This window comes from Triticum dicoccoides, chromosome 3A (genome assembly GCF_002162155.2).
Source record: "Triticum dicoccoides isolate Atlit2015 ecotype Zavitan chromosome 3A, WEW_v2.0, whole genome shotgun sequence".
Classification (NCBI taxonomy): domain Eukaryota; kingdom Viridiplantae; phylum Streptophyta; class Magnoliopsida; order Poales; family Poaceae; genus Triticum; species Triticum dicoccoides.
In genome coordinates, this window is record NC_041384.1 from 25,066,237 (window position 1) to 25,073,311 (window position 7,075).

The 7,075-nt window shown below is 45.9% G+C and overlaps 1 pseudogene; it reads left to right on the forward strand.

Annotated features, from left to right (window-relative positions):
• The first annotated feature begins 825 nt into the window (after positions 1-825).
• LOC119271794 lies at positions 826-5,419 on the forward strand (annotated as a pseudogene).
• The last annotated feature ends 1,656 nt before the right edge of the window (positions 5,420-7,075 follow it).

A 7,075-nucleotide genomic window follows, 5' to 3' on the forward strand; every position in this document is an offset into this window, starting at 1 on the left:
AAACGTGAAATGAAAAATTATCATTTTTGCCACTGAATGGCATTTGCGATGTATTGTCAAAAGATAAGAGCGACAAAAGTGAGATGTCAAATTCAAGAGTGGCATAAGTAAAGTGGGCAAAAAACTAGAGTGGCAAAAACAAAGTTTTCCCCATTACTTTAGTTATCATTTTAGTTTATTTTTTCTGTTTGTGGACAGTCGTAGATATACGGAGGTTGTCCTTGCATCCCTATGCAAGGATCGATGGTTCCGATTTTCTGGTCCGGTTTGGTCCAGTTTTTTAAAAGCTATATTCAAACCCGGCGGATGAACAGACATGCGAGTGCAAGGGCGAATTTGCCAGAACAACACGACAGGATAGGAGAAAATTCTTGCCCTTCCACCCCCCAAGACGCGCCACCCACTGTCGGTAAGAGGCGGAAAGTGCACCTTCATAAGCTTTCTAAAGTGGAGGTGCAGCCCAAATATTTGTATGGAAAGGTTCAAACTTGGGTTGAAAGGTGGTTCGTCACCCTAGATATTAAGATCCACTAGCCTCACCAAAACCCTAAATGTCTGCCACAATTGCCAATCAGTACAAGTTTAACGCAAATGGACTCGTCTTTCACATATAAGGACAACCCACATAATTAATTCCCAAGAATGGAAAGATTTCAATGTCAGACTCAACCACTCTCAAGAAGAGATTTATAGTGGCTCGATCGCCATGACGAAAAATAGGGGGAACAACAGGTATCCCTGCTTTTTTTTTTCTTTTGAGCTGTAACAGGTTTTTTTTTAGCCATAACAGGTCGGAGGCCATTGTACATAAAAACAAGTCGGCCCATGTCCAGTCTAAATGCAAACGAGTCGGCCCATCATCTGCTCTCCCTGGGCCCCACTCGTCAGCCGATTCCGCCAACGCGTCACAACCCAACAACTCTGCCCCCATCCCCTCTCCTCTGCCACTGGACGAGAGGAACGGCGAAGCTTCGCCGGCCGCCATGTCGCCGCCGTCGCTCTGCGCCGCCCCTCCCCGCGCCGGCCCGCCCCCGCCCCCTCTCCTGCGTCTCCGCCGCCGCGCGGCCTCCTCCGTCGCCGCGTCGCGCGCGGCGGCCCCGTCCGTCTCCGACGACCTGGTCCTCCGCATCGCCGAGCAGCTGGAGGACGCGGCGCCGTCCTCGCCGCTGCTCGACCCGCTCCGCTCCGCCTCCGCGCTCTCCCTCCTCACCACGCCCTGGCCCACCCGCCGCTCCAACGAGGCCTTCCGCTTCACCGACATCTCCTACCTCCGCTCCCTCCCCATCTCGACGCCCACCCGGACCCCCGGCCTCGCGCCGCCGCCGCCCTCCTCCGACCTGGAGTCCCACGTCCTCTTCTCCGACGGCCGCCTCGTCGCCGCCTCCGGAGCCCACGTCTCCGCCCTCGCGGACATGCCCCCTGGCCACGCCAGGGACCGGGCGGCCGCCGCCGTCGCCGCCTCCGCGCGGTTCTCCCACCGGGACATCTTCTACGACTTCAACGCCGTCGGCGCGAGCGACGTTGCCGTGGTGTACGTGCCCGAGTGGGCCAAGATGGCCGACGACCCCGTCCACATCATGTTCGCCTACAGCGGCAGCGACGGTGCCAGTCTGATGATGTCCAACCCCAGGGTTCTGGTGATAGCAGAGAAGGGGGCGGAGGTCGCCATCGTCGAGGAGCATTTCGGGGCTGGGGAAGAGGACGGCGGCTGCTATTGGGCCAACCCGGTGGTGGACATCATCGTGGAGGAGGGTGCTAGAGTGGTTCATTCCTATGTGCAGAGACAGTCACCCGCCGCGGCGCATACCAAGTGGACCACCGTCCAGCAGGTGCGATTGTCTTGTGCATTTTGGACTGCTTTTATTTGATTATGGGCTTCACATAAATGTTGTGTAAAAGGTTGCTTGAGCTATATAATTATTTGACATTCAGCTAGGACAGTGATCAGTGCTGATGAGAAATCAATTATGGAGAGACATGGTTGCACTGGGTTAAATGATTGTAGGGGGTAGGGAGCACACTATAGTCTGATGATCCTTTGAGCTATATATTGCAATTGAGGATAATCCTGTTTACACCTGTTATCTATTGTTCTAGCGGTTATGAGTATCATGTGCTTGCATTCAGTGTAGGGGTAGGATAGTCAGCAAGTTAGTCAGTGAACTCACTCTTCAGTAACACAAGCTGGTCAGTGAATTAGCAACCAATAAAACCAAATAGACCCCCTGCAAATTTACATTTCAGAGTAATGGTTTCATATCTTAGTTCATTGTCTTCACTATGAAATTGGACATAGCTTGATGTCTTCCTAGTTCCTACTCATTACTGAATGAGTTGCTATTTAGATTCGATTAGGATTTAGGAATAAACATGGTCAGGTTTATTCGGTTGATTGTAGCAGCAGTAATTACTTCAATATATGATTGTTTCAGTTAAAATATGAACTAGTCATCTTCACATCTGTGGAGATGGCTGTCATAAGGTCTAGGACCACAGAATATGGATCAGTGAGGACGCCACTAAAGTCTCTTAATTAGCAGCACCAGCTGCAATTTAGGCAATATCTGATGCTTTTAGCTATATTCGAATTGTGGATAATCTTGTTACACCTTTTGTCTACTGTTCTAGTGGTTGTGAGTATCATGTGATTATGCTTGCTTTCATAGTGTAGGAGTAGGATAATCAACAGGTTAGTCGATGAACTCGGTATTCAGTTAATACTAGATGCAGAAGGATAGTATGATCATTTGAATGTGGAAAGACGAGGAACATATTATAGTCAAAATAAAATGAGGAATTTGTGAAGTTTCTATATTTGGTGCCTTGGTATTGCTTGAATTATCTTGGATTAGCTACCAATAAAACCATATAGACCTCTTGCAAATTTACATTTCAGAGTAATGGTTTCATGTCTTAGATCATCGTTTTCACTATGAAATAGGGATAGCTTGGTGTATTCCTAGTACCTACTCAGTACCGAATGAGTTGATATTTTGATTTGATAAGGAATAAACATGGTCAGACACTAGACTTATTTGGTTGATTTTAGGGGTGGTAATTACTTCAATATATGCTTGTTTGAGCTGAAATCTGAATAATCATCTGTACATCTGTGGGGATAGCTGTCATAAGGTTGATTAGGACCGCAGAATATGGATCAGTGAGGACGCAAGTAAAGTCGGTGTTAATTAGTAACCTGCTGCAGTTTATTCAATGCCTTCATTTTTTGGATTTGCTATCCATGCAATCAAGCAGTTATCCTGGAAACTAAAATTTCGGAGTTATTCTGGTTTTGGTGTTATATCCTCCGAAAATGGAGGACTAGAAAGCGCTCACTTTGTTTCTATTCATGCTGTTGCCAAGTTTATTTTTCTTTATGTAAAGAGTAGGTATGCATATTTTTGTTTCAGTACTCATGACACATGCTGCATGTAAATAAGGTTTTATATAAAGATTATTATTCGAAATGGATATTATCAGTCTCATTAGTTGTGTTTTTTTCCTTTTGCAGAATACATCTAGTAAATATGAGTTCGTTGAGGTCAGCACTGGAGCAAGACTGAACAGGCACAATCTTCACATCCAGCAATTGGGTCCTGAGACAGAAACAGAACTATCAACGTTTCACTTAACATCTCAGAATAAGCAGATTCATGATCTGCATAGCAGACTGATACTTGATCACCCGAGAGGTTTTTCACGACAGCTCCACAAATTGATTGCTTGTGGTACAGGAAATGGTATTTTTGATGGAAATATTCAAGTCAACAGGTATTTGGTCAGACTCTTCTCATTTATTAACCTTTTGTATTCTGATAGAAATCCTTACAGTATCATTGAAACAGCATTTGAGAAATGTTATTTCTGTAGTACCATCTTACTAATGCTATGTGAATAATTTGGTAACATACATGTCTCACTGTTGTTGAAAGAGGCCTTGGTAAGATTAGTTTCTGTAGTTTCATGTTCTTAGAACATTGTATTAGTTTTTCATAAAAGATGCTGTACACTGATGAAAATACAAGCAAGCTAGCAGAAGCATGTATTTGGTTGTAGTCTTTGTAGGCTTCTAGCTGTAGCAGTACAAAGCAATGAATATAACATTTTACTAGTTTAGGAAATATGCTTGCTACCAATGCTGTGTAAATTCTTTGATTGCCCATATGTTTCACTGTCGCTGTAAAATAGGACCTCATAAGATTGTCTTTTGCAGTGTCATGATTGTCTTTTGCAGTGTCATGTTAATTTGGAATACTGCAGTAGTTTAGATTAAAAAGGTGTATACTGATGAAAATATTACAAGTAGACTAGAAGAGGCATGTTTTGGTTGTAGTCTTGTAGATATTACAGTACACGGAACTGAATGTAAAAATTTACTTTCTACTTCAGGAAATGTATACTGTTAATTTGTTTCACCTATTGTAAAAACTGTCTGTTGCAGCATGGGAAAATATGGATTTATGGCTATTGACAAAGCTTGTAGTTACATCTGGAAATTTTCCTGGCCTTTTGATCTTGTTGATTTGCAGGTATGCACAGCAAACCGATGCAGGGCAGCAAACCAAGTGTCTTCTGCTCTCACCAAAGGCTGTGGTGAATGTGAAGCCAAACCTTCAGATCATCGCCGACGATGTCAAATGCACGCACGGAGCTGCCATCAGTGGGGACCTCGACCCTAACGAGCTCTTCTACTTCCAGGCGAGAGGCGTCGACGCCAAAACGGCGACCGATGCCCTGCTTTTCTCGTTCGGAGCCCAGGTGATAAACCGCATCCCATTTAAGGCCGTCGAGAAGAAGGCTCTAGCGCAGCTCAAAGAGCTGCTCGCCGTGTCAAGACAAAACAATTGATGAGGCGCTGACGAGCTCTTTGAAGTGGTTCAGCACTTTTTTTGGTCGAGGTGGAAAGAGCAGGGCGGGAATGCTTGGAAGCTTTGGCATTGAAGGTGAGCGACTACAACTGCATATGTTGGTTGACTGCCAAAAGAAATACCACTCTAGCCCTTTTTCAGATTCTGCTTATTATTTGTAAATTACTTGTTTATCCCTATCAATAGCAAGAATGCATCAAGCTTCCTCCAAATAGATGTTTCTTCTGTTAGTGGCCAACAAACCAAGTGTCTTGTTTATCCCTATTATTGCCGTTGCCGACTCGCCGATGTTCCCAGCCGGCCAGGCCCCCAAACAGCAAGGTTGCAGGTACAGTACAGCCAGTGGAAGCTTGCACTACACATCTGTCCGTTTGTAATAATCCATAAAGGATTCGTTCTATATGTGGTTTTGCCTCCTGCTTTCTTCTTTTGGTTTGCAATTGTCTGTCTGGGATAATAATACATATACGGCAGATATGCAAATCTCAAGAGCTAGCGAAAACAAACATACAGTGGTATTTTTTTTTGTTTGCCACTTCTGTGTCACTGTATGAATGATTGGTCTGTTCAAATTTCCGCTGTTGATGACAACCGGTAGTTACTATGCATAGTGATAGCACTATATCACGATGCTTCAGTGATCAATGTTAAGTGTGTATATAACGTTGGATTGACTTGGATTAATGGACTGCAACAATCTAAGCCATCTAGTTTGTGGACATATTGCTCGCAATGGCTCGGTCTAATGGATCAGACTGTGGAGAATATAAAGCTGATATGCACTACTCCTCTGCAAAGAAATATAAGATCGTTTAGGCTGTACCAAAATATAGGATGTTTTTGAAGTTTAAACTTTCAAGTACTTATTGCACTTGGACTCCTTGGCTGCACTGCAAGGGACAAAATTGCCTGCAAGCTAACTGATATCTTTTTCTATGCTGTAGTCTTAATCCTTGCATTTTTCCTTCCAGTTCTTCTAATCAGCGTGTGGTAAGACAAACTAAGGCTTACAATTTTCACTCTTCTTTTTCAAAACGGAGGCAAAAGATTTACCTCGTCGATTAATTAAGCAGAAGAGAATTGCCCAGTTAATTAACAAAAAACCGGTACAAACCCACCACATGTGGACTACTCACTAAGCATGCAACCACATAGGCGCATGATAGACAACACCCACCAATCCCCACAACACGCAACAACCACCACACTGCTACATCGTAAAGAAACCCCCGACGAGAGAATCCGTTCAAGACCACGGGCACCAAGAGAATCCAAAGAATCATCAAGCAGCTGCGGACACCTTTCCAGTGGCGTCACCCTTCTTTGTTTTGTTTCTGAGGGCATCCTCCACAATCTTCCTTACAGATCCAGGGCTAACCCTCTCCAAACGTGCGAGCAAGCTGTGAACCTCAACCTGAAAGAGAATCTCATCGACCTTCTCACACACAGTCATCACCTTTGAAACCTCCACGTGCGGGTCGGTAACCGCAACATTGGAACCTCCACGGTCCACAGAGGCGAGTGGCTGGCTGGGCGTCGAAGGATCATGCGCTAACATACCGAACGCCTCAACATCATCAGCCACAGGTGCCACCGACACAATGAACTCAGGCGCCTCCAATTGCCCACATGACAAAGGCAAATCATGTCCCTCACACGAGTTCGCTGACGAGTCGACCTCCATATGCTCAACAGACAGAGGCGAAGTAGGTCTCACACATTGATGTTGAAGCTCGGACATGATCTGCAGTATCGGGGTGACGACCACGGCAATGGGCTCGCCCGCAACAGGCAATGGCGAAGAACTGACCCCAACACGAGGGGAGAAACAACCGAAGAGCTCTGTCCCCTTGTCTTCCACGGAACTAACATCTAAAACACCAGGAGGCAGCGGGGTCAGAGCAGTCGGCAACATAGCTGACATGAGGGAGAGCTTGCCCAGAGCAGCCTCTGCCCGCTCTAGAAAGCTCTCAACACACGCCACCAAACCTTGCAGCACCTTGGACTGATCTGCCAGAGCGGACGGCAGCTCCACATAAGACGAGACAGCCAAGCCAGTGATACCAGAGACGGCAGATGCCCAAGATCCACGACGAGGCGCCTCAGAGGGAAGCACAGACTTCAAGGGACCTTCATAGGAAGCTGGAGCTTGACGATGCGCGATCGTGGTGTCGAGACACGGCATGACAAGGCATGACATCGAGCTG